At 36.7% G+C, this 20,623-nt stretch overlaps 1 protein-coding gene across 2 annotated transcripts in view; it reads right to left on the reverse strand.

The window, feature by feature from the left end:
• Nucleotides 1-20,623, reverse strand: part of EDIL3 (EGF like repeats and discoidin domains 3) — a 418,330-nt gene that overhangs the window by 22,123 nt on the left and 375,584 nt on the right. The gene's annotated exons all lie outside the window — the stretch shown is intronic.

Raw genomic sequence — 20,623 nt, forward strand, 5'->3', positions numbered from 1 at the left:
TGTGATTGAAATGCAAAAGACAGCATTGATTTTCATGAAAAAGAATACATAACATTGAATAACTTAGTAGAATTCTGTTCTCTAATTCATGAAGCTTTTCTTATATCTTATTATGTTAATTTAAAAAATATAGGAATCTTTGTTTTCCATGTGGACAATTCTCGTAAGAGCTTTACCTTTAGGTTTATTAATGTTCCTTGATCTACAGCTTCCGCTCTCCTTCCACAATAGCGACCTACTTCCTCCTACTTCCTGTGACTAAGTGCCCTGCTTACATCCTTGATCTTATCATCTTTCACTGTCATGATCCCATATGTGACCTTGGTGGCTTTCAACCACTATGTCCTTTTGTTTCTATTTCAGGTTCTTTATCCTGTGAGATGTATGCAGCCACAAATAGACAGTCATGGGTCAGACACAGTCCATGAATGAAAAGAGAGAGCCAGGGTGAATGTACTGAATAGACCATATTTAGTGACTGTATTTAGATGCTTTTCAATAAAGATATGAAAAAAGTTCCCAAAGTTTCACAGCCTAGGAAAATTTCTTTAAAAATTCACAGGGGATTTGACCACTTTTTGTAACACTGTTTAATTAAAGACATCAGACTCAACTTGGACAATGAATTAAGACAGAAAACTACCTTTAATTCTTTATTAAAATACTTTAGAAAGTTTATCAAAACTAGAAAATATTTTTGTTTCTGCATATTTCCTAACATGTATTATATCATCTAAAATATCTATCCTGCAGCAAAGCAAGGTGGCAAAATGATGATACCTGGGAAGGAAACTTTTGTTGCCTCATACACACTATGCTAAGTGCTTTCTTGTGTGTCCTCAATGAATCCTCTCTACAGCCCTGTACAGTACCTTTGAGATGAGGGAACAGAGGCTAATATATTATGATGTGTGATCCAAAGATAGATAGTGAGTAAAGGGAGGATACTAGATTCAAATTCAACATTCTAATTCAAAGTTCCATCATACATAAAAATTCTCACTCAATGATTTCTTGCTATTCTTTGTGATTATTTCAGAAATTTCTGGAGAATCTCAAAGCTTCCTCACTACACTCATTAAACTTACAGAAACTCTAAGCTCCAAACCAAAACAATCCTGGATTTATAATATGAGAAGAGCCCTGTAATTTTTTTTTAATGTTTGTTTGTTTGTTTGTTTGTTTGTTTTTGAGAGAGAGAGAGAAAGAGAGAGAGGGAGAGAACATGTGTACATGAGTTAGGGGAGGGGCAGTGAGGGAGGGAGAGAGAGAATCCCAAGAAGGCTCTGTGCTGTCAGCGCAGACATGGGGCTCAAACCCACAAACCATGAGATCATGACCTGAGCCGAAATCAAGAGTTGGACACTCAACCGTCTGAGCCACTCAGGTGCCCCAGAAGAGCCCTGTGTTTTAACATGAATTTTGGCTCTGTTACTTCACCTATACAGGCTTAAAAATACAGATTGCTTTTGTTCTAAGTCCAAATATAATTGTGCAGACACCTAGGCATTGCTACTGGTCTTCAAAATGCTTTTAATGTTGTTGACACTCAATTAAATGGGCAAAAAATCTTCCAACACTCTGAGTCACTGTGTTGCTTGCAAGGCTATAAACACACAGGAACTCAAACTGTCTCCAAGAATATGAACATTTCCATGGCTTGATTCTTCACTCTTTAAACTTCTATGAGTGTTTAGCTACAATGACGCAATGAAGAGTCTCATAGCATATCTCTTTTTCTGTGGTATTTCTTAAAGTCAGCTGGGTTTCCTGCTGGGTGGAGATGTTTTCTCCTTAAGCTGTGTTTCTTGGCTCTTTCTAACAGATACGTTTTTCTCCCACTCTAACTGCTCCCCTTCTCCAGCTTTTTTGTTTGTTTGTTTGTTTGCTTGTGATCTAGAAATGTTTTTCTTTTTTGTTCCAGTTAAGTAAATTTCTCTACTTTAATAGTCAGCAATCTGTTTCAAGCTGGATTTGTCCTAAAATTTGCTACTTAATGTAGCAAAAAAACTTAGAATACCAGGTCTAAGCAAACCTTCTTTAATGTAAAAATAATCAGCATCCCACACTTAACACGAAGCTGCTGCAACAGGGTATATACAGATCTCACTTTGAAACACACTCACAGACATGTCACCCTCATGTTCAGCATGCAGGATGATCCCAGAAAAGCTCATTTATCTGGATCTATGCTAACCCTTAGCTCATGAGCACTTTGCCCTCTTATGGATCTTCTGAGTTAAACTTGTACTGCAAACATGCTAGACAAAATGCCTTCAGCTGTTTTAGATAGACCTTTACCTACAGAGGTTTGGCTCAAATACAGCAGGTTATTTAGGGCACTGAGCTGGCGTATGGGTAGACATTTGGCTTAGTGCTCTGCTCTTCATGTCTGGATCTGTATTAAATGTGCCTTATATGTAACAATCCCTCAATAAAAGTTTTGCTGGATTGAGTTAAAACTACTTCCTAAGTATGTTCTATGGACAAGAACCAACCATGCCTAAGGAGGCCACAAGGTACCATAGCAGAAAATGCCAAGAGTCTTTCTCTTGTTTCTGTACAGAGGATAACACCATTGGTCAAGGAAATATAGTATCACAGTGGCACCAACCAATTTTTACGGGGAAAGGCAACTAGTTAAAAATCTTCTCCAATCTTCTTAAGAGGCAGTCTATTGTAGAAGAGCTAGATGGTCTGGGTTCCCCAAATGGCTCTGCCCTCACTAGCTATATGCCCTTGGGAAAGCTACTTTATTTCTCTACATCTCAATTTCCTTATCTGAAAAATGAAGATAACAACCCTCATAGGATTTTTATGAGGATTAGGTGAGTTAATATTTACTAAGTGTGTAAAACAACATATAAAATATACTAAGGGCTATAATAGAATCTGCTAAGAGTAAAACAATAAATAAATCTGGGGAAATAATCTATTATCACTCTCAGAATGTTATTAGAAGCATAAATACAGAAACAGAGAAAGAGGGTGGTTAGATTGTCCTACAAGCAACTTCTGGAACATAGTATATTTTAGTCACCTTCTTAAAAAAATCGTAATTTCATCTTCAATTAAAATAGAGAAAATGTGAAGCAACTGAAATTCCCATTTATGGGTGAAATGTTTTACTAAAAGTAATATAATTTTATGGAATGTTGTACATCCTCATTTGAATACTAAGATTAATTACTGGAGGGAAATGGTTCCAAAATAATACTAAAAGAGAGAATTAGATTTGAAATTATGGTGAGTGATTTATTTTCCTTTAATTATATGAGTAAAAAATGAGAGATTCATATATAGAGAGGCTTAAATGACATAGAAGTAAAGAAAAAAGTATTGCATGAGGGTTATGTAGGAATGCAACTCTTATGTTGTAAAACATCCTGTAATGTTTTAGTGAAGCATAAATATTTTTAGAGTGTCTAACTTAGGAAAATTATAGAAAAACTAAGAGCATTTGTTTGACAAAGGTCAAGATAAATGGCATTTCAGATATCTGCAAAACAGCTTGACAGATGGTTCCCTGGGAGAGCACACTAGGAAAGTCAGTTGATTTTCACAGAGATGTTCTTAAAGGGGTGAGGAAAATGAAAAGTGATACAGATAAACAGGCGTGCAACTGTGGATATTTTACATATAAATAATAGTAATAGTAATAATAGTAATAATAATGTGTAATGGCTGTGCAACAGTCTCTGTTATCGTTACATGATAAATATGAAAATTATTTAACAAGTCTCCTATTGATATTCCTTTAATTTGTTTCTACTTCTTTGCCATCAGTAAAAACTTAGAATGAACTCCCAAGTTCATATCTTCATTCACCGATGCAACTATTTCTTGTAGGCCTAAATGACCTGCCATTTGAAATGTGATATGCATTGTTTCCTTTCTCTCAAGAAAGATTATACACTTGCATCTAGGGTATATGATAAATCTTTCTCTGCATAGTCACCAATCTCATGTTTTATAAAATTTTACATTTATGACAATTCTGAAAATGGATTTTTTATATTTAATGTACATAAATGGCAACAAGTGGCATTTAATTTACATTCTCCCAATTGGGTTCAGTCTCACTAATAACATATACAGATGGTCTCTTTAATGTCCTTTATTTATTAGATGTTAGAGATTTTCTAATTGTTTTTAAGAATTATGGACTTACATGGTATCAATATGGGCTTCTGTTATATTTGTTGCTTTATTTTCCTAATTTTCTATGTCATTTAATTTTATATTTTACACACAAATTTTTAATTTTCCTGTACTTAAATCTATCAATCACTCCTTTTGTGATACCATATTTTTTATATGCTTAAAAAGATTGTTCACTTAATTAAATCAATCAAATATTATCTACATATTTACCTATGATTTCCTATTATGTTTTTTTTTTTCTTTTTTCTTTCAACACCTAAACCATCTTGACTTTATGGATATGTATGATGTGACATTCTTTTTTACAAGAATGTAATTTTTGCAACACTTTTTCCCAAATAATCCATTTCTTTTTTTTTCTCCCTCTACCTGGCTGATAGTTACAAGGTTTGCTCTTTATTTTGAAATTAACACTATGACTCAGGGTCATCACCATCACATATTAGGATATATTTTGGTGAGAGTCTCTTTTATTGCTTATGGATGGAATCAAGTGGGTCCATTCAAGATGTAGCCTAGTTTCTGGGGGAGGGAGGTGTGGTCAGAAGGTTTTCTTGTTTTATGGTTTAAAATGTTGCTTCTTCCTTTTTTGGTATCTTCCATTAGGAGGTCAGTTATCCAAAGACAGGCTCTTTACTTCTGATTTTTCTTATTTATGCTCTTTTCTCACTCATAATGTTCCTTTTTTATTACTCTCCATTCTGTCCTCAATATTATGGATTTTATTTTTGATAATGCAATTTCTACTGCTACATTTTAAAATTTCCTTGAAACACATTATTATTAGGATACCTCCCTCATCATCTCAGGATTTATTTTATCCTCTCTGGTATTCATGGAGAAAATTCCTTTGTACTTTATATACATTCTAGTAATCTGCTGTTCTGATAGGAAATTTTCTATTTTCGCAATTTTTCTTCATGCCTTTAGAATAATTTCTATCTTATTGTTGTTCTACAAATTGAAAAATAAGCCCCATATCATCTTGTTTTATTTTCCTTTACTTGAACAGAGAGAGGACAGTCCTGATGGCAGCACACTGGTCACAAGTGTCCCCTTGGCCCCTCACCAGCTATTAGGCAGTTGTGAGAATTCTCTTTCTGACCTTCAGATGTCAACACTGCCTCTGGCCTTTTTACCAATGCCCAGCAGAAGTTTAGGCTGAACAGTTTAGCTAGTCTGAAGGACAAGCCTCTCTACTCTTGCTGTTTTTCCTCTGAATATTGTAAGGATAATGTATTTTCTTGATAACACAAAATCCAAAGCATTCTCTTGTCAAATATAAGATCCCAGGGGCAGGCAAGTTTGTCTCTGTTGTTCATCTTGCACCTGGCACACAGTAAGTATTCAATAAATACATATTGAATGAATGCTTTTATATTTTAGGATTCAGTGAGCCAACATGTAGCCAACATATATTTTACTCTACCTAGCCAGCTTTGTATTAGGAGGCAAATGGGTGTGATGGGACACTGGGAGGGAGAGCAGGGGCCACAGCATACAGTTTCTGCTTGTAGTAAAATGACGGTTGGGCTCTCCAGACACCAAGGCAGGCTCTGGGTCTTGGCCACCACTGTTCTGATTTAGATGTTGGAATCCACATGCTCTAGGCACAGGGGATTCAGCCCAGGGGCCTGGAAAATCACCAAATGGCATATATTTGTATGCATACTTCATGGATGAGGGAAGCGAATCAAGGGTTGCAGTAGAAGTTGAATGAGTCAATATGACATAAGCAATTTCCTCATAAGCTCAACATAGGAACACTTAAAATCAGGCTTGCTCTCTCAGTTCCAGAGGAAATGTGAGAGAAAATTCAACCAGGCTTCACTAAAATTATGTGTAAATGAAAGTCCAATGATTTAAAATTTTCTCATTCAATCTCAAAGAAATTTAAAAGACAAAAACAACCAAATTATATATTATACATTAGGATGAATATAATATATAGACTGAATCTAATGCCTTTGTATTGATTTACTTAAATCATGACACCAAAAGGGAAAATAAGTTGATTTTCTCTTCTTTTTTTAATGAGTGACCTTTGTAATATTCTATATAAATTTTATTTTTTGAATTGTTTTGAAAAAATATTCTCAAACAATTGTAGTTAGAAGTAACTAAAATCGACATTAGGTTAACAGGTAAGCTCTTACCCAATTTCTCCAAATCCTATGTCAGAAAGAATAAAGTATTTGACAAAAATTATAAAACTTAGAAAATTATTAGGGAAAAGAATCATACTTTTCTCATTGGGTTATGGAAAGTGATTTTCTGCTGAGCTCACCAAAAATAAGATCATCCTGAGAGAGTAGAATTAACATATCTTTATTTACCTTTCAAGCTTGATTTTGATTAGGCTGGGAACTTTGACTTATTCCATGAATAAAAACTCAGGGCAATGGCTAATTGAATTAGTCTGCAATTGATAGGGTCATTATTAATTAGTAAGTGGAGACTTAATACAAGAATTTGATCAAAGAACATAATGATATCCGATAAATATTGTTCAGATATCTTAATTAGAGCCGTGCCAGAGCCCAAATGCAGCAGAAAATAAAGAAAATTACTGGTAAATGATTTGCATGTAATTTAAAAAACATAGCACAACTTTTAAATAGGAATTGAGGTAGTTTGTTATTTAGTGCTTTCTGATAGCACAATGAGAGGGGAGCCAAGGTAAAAATTGTGTCAGCATCTTTTATAAAGCCGGAGGTTCACTGAACTGGCAATCAAATTTGCATGCACTTCAGTGGCCAGAATTTGGTTGACTGTTCGCTTGGAAAGCCTGTTTTGAGTATATTTCTTTGGCAACTACTTTACTGAATATAATTTTACCAAAGGCACTTATATTTTATATAACCATTGTGTATTTTAGAGATTGACATTTACAAATACAAAACATCTATACACAAATATGTGTGTCGATATGTGAATTTACACAAATCTTCTTGTTTTGGGACAAATACATAAAACTCATGAGAACTCTGAAAATAAAACACCCACAGAGTAAAGTATCCTGCAACAGCAAATCACAATGCATATCTTAAATATTATGAGGACCTCGAAAGGTAGGAAACTTGACAGAATGCACACCCTATTTTTATGTACCATGCTGGCTGGAGGAGCTATGCATTTGAGGTTGATATAAAACTTTGCCATTCTCACAATTTGTATATCATCCACAGAGTCCTGTGCATGATTTGGTTTCATCAGACCAGGTGAGCCTTCACACTAGATTTTCAGCCTTACCTTCACATATGCACATTACATGGTGACTGATTTTTAGGCTTCAACAACATCCTTGCAAAGAGAACTAGATGTAACTTTCCTCCCTTGTCCTTACAAAAGGAAGTGGAAAGAGGCATGGACTCTCAGGAATCAGGCGTGAAGGCGTAAATTCTTCAAATTGCTTTGGGAAAATGTACCATCAGTGTCAACAGCTAGAAAATAGCCCAGGTCAACGTGTTGCTCTGAAGTGATTGGAGGGGAAAGGGAGGGATGTGGCTCAGCTGTCTGTGGATTACAGGGTTAAGAGCCATTGACACAGAAAGTGAATGGCCCTGAAGGGTGGCTTTGTAAAAACAATCTTTTGTCCAAAGGATAAAATATACATATAGTATGGATAAAAAGGATACAAAGTATTTCCATTCAAATGCATGGTCAGTAACACTGTCAGCATTTTATTTGTGTAAAAAGGACGAGCCTGGCTTTGGTGGATCTGGCAGGGCTCTCTAGTCCCTAGGACACCAGTCACCACACATCATAACTGTAGTTTTAAAGAGCCTCAGTGACAGCCCTGGTTATAGATTTTCTCATGGAATACCCATAAAACCAATGTGTTTTGTTTACTTATATTAATTTATTTATGGTAAAAATATCTCCTCTATATTCTTCTACTGCTAATTTCCATTAGTTTTGTTCCCAAATAGAAATAAGGAGCAGCTATTGTATTCTTGAGACTCCAATTTTACCAAGCTTCTCTTTGAGGTCCTAATATTAATTTTCCATTTATTCTCTTTAATACAGTGTCTAAGGTCTTTTGAGCTTATTAAGTGGTAAAGTATGAAACTGGGTGCTGGATGCTGATAAAATCTAAGTACTACCTGATGAACATATTTTAATTAGGTTCCATAGTGCAATGTGGCCTGGATATATTTATAATAAATTCCAAATAGGTACATGCCTAACAGTTACAGTGGCATGCCTTGAATATAGGGTATATAACTTTCATAAAATATGTCCTTCTTGATTGCATGTGAACAATAAGATGCTAATATTTTCCTTTTTTCAAGAAGTAGCACTATGTTTAAGGGACTATCATATATTTGCTTGTCTTAGAACAAGAGCTCATTTCTTTGTGCAATCAGCTCCAAACAATCTCATATTTTAAAAATCATATTCTTTAACTCTAAAATTATTCATGCACTAGGTTTTCGATTACTGTAAAATAGCTCATAAAGCACAGTCTTAAATTAGGTATAGAATTAATAAATCACTTGGAACAAACTCATTCTATTAAGCTTATTTAATTTTTTTGCATATGTACTCAAGATTTTTAAAACTCTCCAAGTTATAGCTCACTTCACTAAAGGATCACTTATAGATTTAAATGAAGAATTTCATGAGACATCTTCCACCCTTATGGTTGAACATCTTTGCAATAACTGTCTTTGATATCCCATCTGAGACTTTAGTCACAAAGCTGCTGAAGTTTATTAACATAACTTGCAAAGAAAAAAAAAACAGAAGTGAAATAAGCAGAAAGTAGGGATACAGTCCCTTTCATTTGTTATTATAAACACTTAAGGATCCTAAAATCCAAAAAGATATTTTTGTCAAATTTGAACACTGGTTTAAAGAAAACAGGAATCATATAGAAATTATTAGATAGAATGACACTAAAAACATAATTTTAGAAAGTTATTTATAATGGAATCAATCAGCAAGAGATAAAAACAGAAACAAACAAACAAACAAACAAAAAACTATTCATCTTCATAAATAACTCACAAGATTTGTCACTTGATCTTGTGGCTTATCAAACCTAAAAAGGTATTTTTCTCATTACAGAGAAATCTGGTACATTTCAAGAAATGCTGAAATATCTGTTAGTTTAGGAATCAGAATATAACCTTTGACACATCTATATGTTAAACAGAAGCACTGGAGGTCCAATGCAAGTGACTTTTTAAAGTTTCCCCTTTCAAGACACTTGGGACAAAGGTCACATATATAATTTACTACCTCTTTAATACCCTATGTTCTAAAAAATGACCTCGTAATGCATTGTCTCCAACTCTTTCGCAAAGTAACGTTTTCTTTAAAAAGTAACAGCAAGTGGGAGCATGGAAGATGGTGGCGTAGGAGGACGCTGGGCTCATCTTGTCCTGCTGATCGCTTAGATTCCACCCACATCTGCCTAAATAACCCAGGAAACCGCCAGAAGACTAGCAGAACGGACTCTCTGGAGCCAAGCATAGAGGAGAGGCCCACGGAAGAGGGTAGGAAGGGCGGGGAGGCGGTGCGCGCTACACGGACTGGCAGGAGGGAGACAGGGTGGAGGGGCGGCCTGCCGGCAAAGCAGAGTCCCCGAGTCTGGCTTGCAAAAGCAGAGGGGCTGGACTGCATGAGTTCTGACAGCCAGTGGGACTTAACATCTGGAATGTTATAAGTCAACAGCTCTACTCGGAGAGCGGGAGGGAGAGAGGACACTGGGAGGAAGAGGTGTTGAGCCGAGTTCAGCTCGGCGGTGGGGAACAAAGGCGCTGCCCAGCTCCATCCCTCTCTCCCATCCCCCAGCCAAAATCCCAAAGGGAACCAGTTCCCCTTCACTGAACTTGCTTGCACCTCACAAACACCCAATGCTGTGCTTCTAGGATCCATCCCTCCGAGGGGTCTGCCTCCCTCCCAGTGCTGCAGGGCCCCTCCCACAGGGGACCACCAACAGCAAAGTAGCTAAGCCTGCCCCTCCTGCCCCTCCTGCCCCTCGCAGATCTGCCCTGGTTAATACACCCTTGGCCAGATCCCATCGAAGCAGCACCACAAGCCTGGCAGTGTGCAAGTAGCCCAGACAGGGGTCACACCACTCCACAGTGAGTCCCTGCCCCTGGGAGAGGGGAGGATAAGGTACACACAGTGTGACTGGGGCCTCAGTGGTGGGCTGGGGGCAGACATCGGGTCTGACTGCGGGCTGCCCACCAACACAAGTTACTCTGGACAGCACAGGGGAACTGCCATGCAGTTTGGAGCTACCGCAGGGACTATCCAAAATGATGAAACAGAAGAATTTCTCCTCAAAAGAAACTCCAGAAGTAGCGACAGCTAACAAATTGGTCAAAACCGATTTAAGCAATATAACAGAAGGAGAATTTAGAATATAATAGTCATAAAATTAATCGCTGGGCTTGAAAAAAAGCATAGAGGGCAGCAGAGAATCTATTGCTACAGAGATCAAGGGACTAAGAAGTAGTCATGAGGAACTAAAAAATGCTATAAATGAGGTGCAAAATCAAATGGAGGCGGCCATGAATTGAAGAGGCAGAGGAGAGAATAGGTGAATTAGAAGATAAAATTATGGAAAAAGAGGAAGCTGAAGAAAAGAGAGATTAAAAAAATCCAGGAGTATGAGGGGAGAATTAGAGAACTAAATGATGCAACCAAACGGAACAATATCTGTATCATAGGAATTCCAGAAGAAGAGAGAAAGGGGCTGAAGGTGTACTTGAACAAATCATAGCTGAGAACTTCCCTGATCTCGGGAAGGAAAAAGGCATTGAACTCCAAGAGGCACAGAGAACTCCCTACAGACGTAACTTGAATCAATTTTCTGCGGGACATATCATAGTCAAACTGGCAAATACAAGAATAAAGAGAAAATTCTGAAAGCAGCTAGGGATAAACAGGCTCTAACTTACAAAGGTAGGTACATAAGAGTAGTGGCAGACCTATCTACTGAAACTTGGCAGGCCAGAAAGGAATGGCAGGAAATCTTCAATGTGATGAACAGAAAAAAAATATGCAGCCAAGAATCCTTTATCCAACAAGTTTGTCATTCAGAATAGAAGGAGAGATAAAGGTTTTCCCAAACAAGCAAAAACTGAAAGAATTCATCACCACTAAACCAGCCCTACAAGAAATCCTAAGGGGGATTCTGTGAGTGAAATGTTGCAAGGACCACAAAGTACCAGAGACACCACTACAAGCATGAAACCTACAGACATCACAATGACTCTAAACCCATATTTTTCTATAATAACACTGAATGTAAATGGACTAAATGCTCCAACCAAAAGATATAGGGTATCAGAATGGATAAAAAAAATAAGACCCATCTATTTGTTGTCTACAAGAGACTCATTTTAGACCTGAGAACACCTTCAGATTGAAAGTGAGGGGATGGAGAGCGATCTATCATGCTACTGGAAGTCAAAAGAAAGCTGGAGTAGCCATACTTATATCAGACAAAATAGACTTTAAATTAAAGGCTGTAACAAGAGATGAAGAGGGCATTATATAATAATTACAGGGTCTATCCATCAGAAAGAGCTAACAATTATAAATGTCTACGTACTGAATACGGGAGGCCCCAAATATATAAAACAATTACTCACAAACATAAGCAACCTTATTGACAAGAATGTGGTAATTGCAGGGGACTTTAATACCCCACTTACAACAATGGATAGATCATCTAGACACAGGATCAATAAAGAAACAAGGGCCCTGAATGATACATTGGATCAGATGGACTTGACACATATATTTAGAACTCTGTATCTAAAAGCAACAAAATATACTTTCTTCTCAAGCGTACATGGAATGTCCTCCAAGATAGATCACATACTGGGTCACAAAACAGCCCTTCATAAGTATAAAAGAATTGAGATCATACCATGCACACTTTCAGACCACAATGCCATGAAACTTGAAATCAACCACAGGATAAAGTCTGGAAAACCTCCAGAAGCATGGAGGTTAAAGAACACCCTACTAAAGAATGAATGGCTCAATCAGGCAATTAGAGAAGAAATTAAAAAAAATATATGGAAACAAATGAAAATGAAAATACAACAATCCAAATGCTTTGGGATGCAGCGAAGGCAGTCCTGAGAGGAAAATACATTGCAATCCAGGCCTATCTCAAGAAACAAGAAAAACCCAAATACAAAATCTAATAGCACACCTAAAGGAAATAGAAGCAGAACAGCAAAGACACCCCAAACCCAGCAGAAGAAGAGAAATAATGAAGACCAGAGCAGAAATAAACAGTATAGAATCTAAAAAAAACTGTAGAGCAGATCAATGAAACCAAGAGTTGGTTTCTTGAAAAAATAAAATTGATAAACCTCTAGCCAGGTTTCTCAAAAAGAAAAGGGAAATGACCCAAATAGATACAATCATGAATGAAAATGGAATTATTACAACCAATCCCTCAGAAATACAAGCAATTATCAGGGAATACTATAAAAAATTATATGCCAACAAACTGGACAACCTGGAAGAAAGGGACAAATTCCTAAGCACCCACACACTTCCAAAAATCAAACAGGAAGAAATAGAAAATCTGAACAGACATATAACCAGCGAAGAAATTGAATCAGTTATCAAAAATCTCCCAACAAATAAGAGTCCAGGACCAGATGGCTTTCCTGGGGAATTCTACCAGACATTTAAAGCAGGGAAAATACCTATCCTTCTCAAGCTGTTCCAAAAAATAGAAAGGGAAGGAAAACTTCCAGACTCATTCTATGAGGCCAGCATTAATTCGATTCTCAAACCAGATAGAGACCCAGCAAAAAACGAGAACTACACTCTAATATCCCTGATGAATATGGATGCAAAAATTCTAAAGAAGATAACTAGCAAATCAAGTTCAAGAGCATTTAAAAAGAATTATTCACCATGATCAAGTGGGATTCATTCCTGGGCTGCAGAGCTGGTTCAACATTTGCAAATCGATCAATGTGATACATCACATTAATAAAAAGAAAGATAAGAACGATATGACCCTGTGAATCGCTGCAGAAAAAGCATTTGACAAAATTCAGCATCCTTTCTTAATAAAAACCCTCGAGAAAGTCAGGATAGAAGGAACACACTTCAACATCATAAAAGCCATTTATGAAAAGCCCACAGCTAATATCACCCTCAATGGGGAAAAACTGAGAGCTTCCCCCTGAGATCAGGAACACAACAGGGATGTCCACTCTCACCGCTGTTGTTTAACATAGTGTTGGAAGTGCTAGCATCAGCAATCAGACAACAAAAGGAAATCAAAGGCATCAAAATTGGCAAAGATGAAGTCAAGCTTTCACTTTTTGCAGATGACATGATACTATACATGGAAAACCAGACAGGCTCCACCAAAAGCTTGCTATAACTGATACATGAATTCAGCAAAGTTGCAGGATACAAAATCAATGTACAGAAATCAGTTGCATTCTTATACACTAATAATGAAGCAACAGAAAAGCAAATAAAGAAACTGATCCCTTTTACAATTGCACCAAGAATCATAAAATACCTAGGAATAAACCTAACCAAAGGTGTAAAAGATCTGTATGCTGAAAACTATAAAAAGCTTATGAAGGAAATTGAAGAAGATATAAAGAAGTGGAAAAACATTCCGTGCTCATGGATTGGAAGAACAAATATTGTTAAAATGTCAATACTACCCAAAGCTATCTACACATTCAATGCAATCCCAATCAAAATTGCACCAGCATTCTTCTCGAAGCTAGAACGAGCAATCCTAAAATTTGTATGGAATCACAAAAGACCTTGAATAGCTAAAGTAATACTGAAGAAGACCAAAGTGGGAGGCATCACAATCCCAGACTTTAGCCTCTACTACAAAGCTGTAATCATCAAGACAGCATGGTATTGGCACAAAAACAGACACGCAAACCAATGGAATAGAATTGAGATTCCGGAATTGGACCCACAAAAGTATGGCCAACTAATCTTTGACAAAGCAGGAAAGAATATCCAATGGAAAAAAGACAGTCTCTCTAACAAATGGTCCTGGGAGAACTGGACAGCAACATGAAGAAGGATGAAACTAGACCACTTTCTTACACCATTCACAAAAATAAACTCAAAATGGATAAAGGACCTGAATGTGAGACAGGAAACAATCAAAACCCTAGAGGAGAAAGCAGGAAAAAACTTCTCTGACCTCAGCCGTAGCAATCTCTTACTCGACACATCCCCAAAGACAAGGGAATTAAAAGCAAAAATGAATTACTGGGACCTTATGAAGATAAAAAGCTTCTGCATTGCAAAGGAAACAATCAACAAAACTAAAAGGCAACCAATGGAATGGGAAAAGAGATTTGCAAATGACATATAGGACAAAGGGCTAGTATCCAAAATTTATACAGAACTCACCAAACTCCACAACCAAAAAACAAATAATCCAGTGAAGAAATGGGCAGAAGACATGAATAAACACTTCTCTAAAGAAGACATCCAGATGGCCAACAGGCACATGAAAAGATGCTCAATATCACTCCTCATCAGGAAATACAAATCAAAACCACACTCAGATATCACCTCATGCCACTCAGAGTGGCTAAAATGAACAAATCAGGAGACTATAGATGCTGGCGAGGATGTGGAGAAATGGGAACCCTCCTGCACTATTGGTGGGAATGCAAACTAGTGCAGCTGTTCTGAAAAACAGTGTGGAGGTTCCTCAAAAAATTAAAAATAGATCTACCCTATGACCCAGCAATAGCACTGCTAGGAATTCACCCAAGGGATACAGGAGTGCTGATGCATAGGGGCACTTTACCCCGATGTTTATAGGAGCACTTTCAACAATAGACAAATTATGGAAAGAGCCTAAATGTCCATCAACTAATGAATGGATAAAGAAATTGTGGTTTTTATACACAATGGAATACTACATGGCAATGAGAAAGAATGAAATATGGCCTTTTGAAACAGTTTTTTTTTTTAATTTTTTTTCAACGTTTTTATTTTATTTTTGGGACAGAGAGAGACAGAGCATGAACGGGGGAGGGGCAGAGAGAGAGGGAAACACAAAATTGGAAACAGGCTCCAGGCTCTGAGCCATCAGCCCAGAGCCCAACGCGGGGCTCAAACTCACGGACCGCGAGATCGTGACCTGGCTGAAGTCGGGCATACAGAAGTGAGAAGTGAGGACACTAAACATAATTGAGTTATCTTCCATAAATTTTATCATTTTCTTATAAGTTTTATGAAACATGAAATCTAACCCATGCACCTTAAGGACATTTTTGAAAACCATGCATAACAGTAACAGAATTTATTTGTCTCAGAATTTAAAAGTCATGAACAGATATTTAACTTTATTAAATTTTATGTCTATTTAAATTGAGATGATCATATGAATTTCTCCTTTAATTAATGATATATAACAAATGGCTACAAAACCAACACCTAATCAACACCAGAACTATAACAGTGACAATATCTGTGGGGGTACTTTCCACTGTCTCCCTGCTTCTCTTAACCATGTTACTTAATCCTACCTTTTTCATTAGTTCCTGGCTTTTTGAAACACAGTTTTATTAGACATGAGTGGACCAATAAATAATATTTACTTTTAAGTTGTTTTTAAAATTTATAAAAAGGGTATCATATAGTAATCTTCTGGGACTTGCTATTATCATTTAATACTATACTGCTAAGATTCATCTATATGTTTATTTATGGTTATATATTTATTTTTACTATTGTGTAATACTCCATGAGTACAAACTAGGCAGTAAGACCCAGTGAATACCACGAGTATTTGAATATTTCCAACTTTAGCTTTTAAAAATCAGTGCTATAAACCCTCTTGTTCTTATCTTGTAACATACATATTTGAATGTCTTTTGTTATTATGTATCTAGGAGTGGAATTTTTTGCTCATAGAGTATATGAATGTACAATTCTATAAGACAAGGCCAAAAAATTTCCAGAATGATTTTACCAATTTACTCACCTACCAGCAAGCTATATATATTCTTTACCTTCAATTTCCTATCTTTGTGATTAACATTAGATTTTCTAAGAAGTTTTTCTAAAGTTTGAACACTTTATGCATTTCTGCCATAAGTTCTTTAAGCAAACCTACTTAAACTTTGATGGATTCTATTCAGTCACATTCTATTTAAGACTCTTGAATCTCTGTTTAGAAGTGAGAGTCTAAATCATTTTCTTTTTTTGTACTTCTGCCCAGTTTAGGTACCAGAAACCTAAGGTTTCATAGAAGAATTTGGGAAGCCTTTCTCTCTTTGCTTTCTACAAAATAGTTTGTGTAACTCAGAGGGCATACGTAGTTTGAAAGCTGTAAAGTCTGCCTTAAAGTCTTTAATGATGGCAGGTTGATTCAGGGTTTCTTTTTTTCTTTTCTATCTCTCTCTCTTGTGTTTCATCTTTCCTGACCATACAGGTTTCTATTTTTCTTTGAGTAAATACATTTTGTTGAATAAATACATTAATATATCTTTTACTATAAACATATACATTTATGTAAACATATCTATAACATATACACATAGTAAGTATGGCACAATGTTAACTTTTGTTAAATCTGGGTATTGTTGTCTGCACATGATTGAAATATTTTATAATTTAAAAAAGCACATTCTATTGTGAAAGTCTGGGAAGGACTTACGTAGTCTCTGTTATCTGTTTTTTTTTCTACATAAGTATGTGGAGGTGAGGGAGAGGATGGACCATTTCAAATATAGATCTAACTTTCTCCAGTAATACTGACAATATGTTTTTAGTTTTGCAATATAACCTTAGGACCCATTAAATCTTAGAATGAAAAGTAACATAATTAGGCAACTTCTGAATGTTAAAAAAAAAAAAATCTGCTTGCCCAGAATATTGTAACTCTAGACCTAATGAAAGCGAGAATACTTAAGTGCTTAAGTTCAAATTTCACATGTCTTTTTTTCTTTACTTTTTTAATGTTTATTTATTTTTGAGAGAGAGAAAGAGACAGAGGTGAGCAGGGGTTGGGGCAGAGAGAGAGGGAGACACAGAACCCCAAGCAGGCTCCAGTCTCCATCTGAGCTGTTAGCATGGAGCCTGACACAGAACTCAGGAACCTGGAGATCATGACCTGCGCTGAAGTCAGAAGCTTAACCAACTGAGCCACCCAGGTGCCCTCACGTGACTTCTTTTTACTGCAGCCACATCACTAGCATTGAGCCATTCATTTTAAAGAACGACTTTGTTCTGTTAGCTGAACTTATTTTGTGTAACTTGTTTTCATATTTCTCAATTTTTGCTGCCTTCTTAATAAAATAACTATGGCCAAATCATGTACATGAAATAACAAAGAAATCTGCCATGTTTCATAAATTATATTAACATATACAATTTTTTATATGGTGACGGAGAGAAGTGAGGACACTAAACATAATTGAGTTATCTTCCATAAATTTTATCATTTTCTTATAAGTTTTATGAAACATGAAATCTAACCCATGCACCTTAAGGACATTTTTGAAAACCATGCATAACAGTAACAGAATATAATGAGAGTAATTTGTAAAATATTTTTATGCCAGGGCACCTGGGTGGCTCATTCCGTTAAGCGCTCGGCTCTTGGTTTCGGCTCAGGTCATGATCTCAACAGTTTGTGAGTTCCAGCCAAATTTTGGGCATGCTGACAGTGCGGAGTCTGCTTGAACTTGTCTCTCCCTCTCTTTCTTTCCCTCTCTTGCTCGCAAGTGCATGCACTTTCTCTGTCTCAAAATAAATAAATAGACTTAAAAACATATTTACTGCCTTCCTAACACATCCCCGCCTCCAGGTTTTCTTGTATTTCATGATGCCTAGTACAAAACTGGATTCTCAACAAACGTTTTTATTTTTTCATCCCTGAAAAGGGCCAAAATTAATATGTAAATTAATACATCAAAATTAATACACCCATATTTGATATTCATCTGAAACTCAAATGTAAAGGGCTCTAAGCCTTCTTTTCAAATCGTAGGTCTATGCTTTCTGTAGCATACTCCTTCATTATAGTATGTATCACATGTGCTTGCAGTAATGTGTTTATGAATGCCTGTCCTCTACTACATCTTGAGCTCCTGGAGTACTCTAATCATGTTTTAGTCATCTTTGCATCTTCCAGGCTTATTCCAAGGTATGCATATGTTAGGCATCCAGGAACACCTTTACTGGACAGGTGGATAGATAAGATGGGAAGAGACTGGCTCAAGAACACAGGTTGGGGTTAGTTTTCAAAGTATAGCAGGACCACCTTTTTTTCATAGATAAGTAGCAAGGAAAAATGATGTGTAAATATCTAAAGAAATGTCTGAGTGAAGAAAATGATTTTCTTGAGAAAGAAGTTTTAAAGTAGAGTATTAAGAATGTCATATTTATACTCCACGGCACTGTGAATCTGGCAGCCTTGATCAGTATAGTATAAACTTTGGGAGAAAAAGATTAAAGTTAATGAGAATGACTTCAACACTTTGTCAGGAATGCAGAATGAGGTCCCTAGATTCAAAGAATGTTAATAAGAACAAAAAACCCAGGGACAATCTGACAGGTGAAGGACAGGACCTTTTTTTTCCTTTTTTTTTTTTTTTTTGTACTGTTTACTCAATTTAATCAGAACTTAAATCAAGATAAAGAGTGCCAAACTGACAGCCAATGACAGCCCTCAGGAATAAGAGGGGGTTATCACATCCAGGTCTGAAATGGGTAGATAAGTTGCTGGGAAAAGAAGAAGAAGTTAGTAGAATACCAAGTCACATGTCATTTTGCCAAGTAAGTTTCAGAATCAGGAGGCTGAGGGACCAGTAGGGCTTGGATTCTCCTGCCAGGGCTAGAAAGGTAGACTATGCAAATCTGAACACAACATTGGCTGAAGAGGCCAGCCCCCAGGGAGGGCAGACATGGGGACAAAGAAAAGGGGCTAAGTCAGGCAAGTTGGTCCAGAGTATCTTGGGAGACAGGATGTTACAGTCAGCTGATGGAATTTCAGGAACCCTAGAGTGACAAAAGACAGAAGAGCTGCTACAGAGGTTTGCAGACCTAAGTCCAGCAAGACATACTGTATATGAAGTAGAGTAAATAAAAGAGGGTGTATTAGATGGGGGGCTAAAAGGGGTTTTGGAGATGGCTGGCAGAACACAATAGGTAAAATTCCAAGCACAGATACTCTGTATCTAGGAGTAGAGACACAGGCATAAGACTATGTCCCCTCAGTGGCTGGATGCTCTTTTCAGGAAATACTGGTGACACTAAATTTGGGAAGGGACGGAATATCATGCAGTGTATCAACTGGGAGGCCAAATAGGGTTGTGGTCCGAAGCTGTCTATGACAACAGAGAGGGACAGCAGCAATTCTAATGATGCCTGACTGACACTTCATATGACAGGGCTTTCAATGTGCACGGTCTTGTGAGATTTACTCCAAAGTCTGGGACTCTGGAGGATGAAGCTGCAAGTATGGATGAGGTACTCTCAACTGTGGGGACTGCAAGTGTGCAGAGGTTATTACACTGTTGAATTCCATCCAGATCACTGAGGGTCCTGAAAAGTGCTGTATTAGAAGTCAGCTCCTCTTCCACTTATCCCTGGCATAAAATGCAACCCATTCATACCCTGACAGCTTCTACCTATGACAGACTAGATATGACACTGAAAGGAGAGGGGGAAGCAGGGCTTTCCTGCATGGGTAATATATCATAGTACTATGCAAAGATTCCTGCAATTTTAAAATTCCCTTGATTTGCTCCTCAAACATTCCCTTGATTCTCTCTCCTTCCATCCCAAATTATGTAAAAGGAAGAATGCAGGGTAAGGGAGAAAGCTCTTTGTACTTGGTGTCTCTAGATCCCTCTTTGTGCTAATTGTATAGTATATTCCTTTGCATGCTGATTACTCCAGAAAAAAATAATCAGAAATAAGTATTATTAAAATCTCTCATGATCGATATAGGGCACTGTGCTAGTTCTCTGTTCTGGCATGATGATTTCTATACTTAAACAAGTCTTGGTATGTCATATTTCCTAGGAGAAATGTAAGGTCTTCTTTTGGTTGGACAAAATATTCTTTAAAGACTCTCATTTTTTCCCTTGTTTTTGGTTGTGAATATGAAATGTGGGGTTTTAGTGACAGAATTTAATTGTGGTCTCCGTATGTTGGTGCTGAGCCCAGAAAGCTTTCAGAAATGGATGATTTTTGTACACCAAAGTAATAAATAAAGGCCATACACCCTCTGCTCTAAAATTTCTTGCTTATTCTTGTTCTTGAAATCAATTTTTGGTTAAAAAAGAAAAAAAAATCTCTCCCTTTTTAAAATAAGTAAATTGGTCTTGATTATATGTCTGTCTGAACTCCTTGCTGATTATTTTATGTATTATATCTGTCTAGAACTAGGTAAATTATTTTTAAATTCATTACTTTAAAATTCAGTAAATTAATTCATGCAATTTAAAATCTG

This window comes from Lynx rufus, unplaced genomic scaffold (assembly GCF_022079265.1).
Source record: "Lynx rufus isolate CCGP_SWC_20201006 ecotype Redwood Valley unplaced genomic scaffold, mLynRuf1.p SCAF_1, whole genome shotgun sequence".
In the NCBI taxonomy this organism is placed as follows: domain Eukaryota; kingdom Metazoa; phylum Chordata; class Mammalia; order Carnivora; family Felidae; genus Lynx; species Lynx rufus.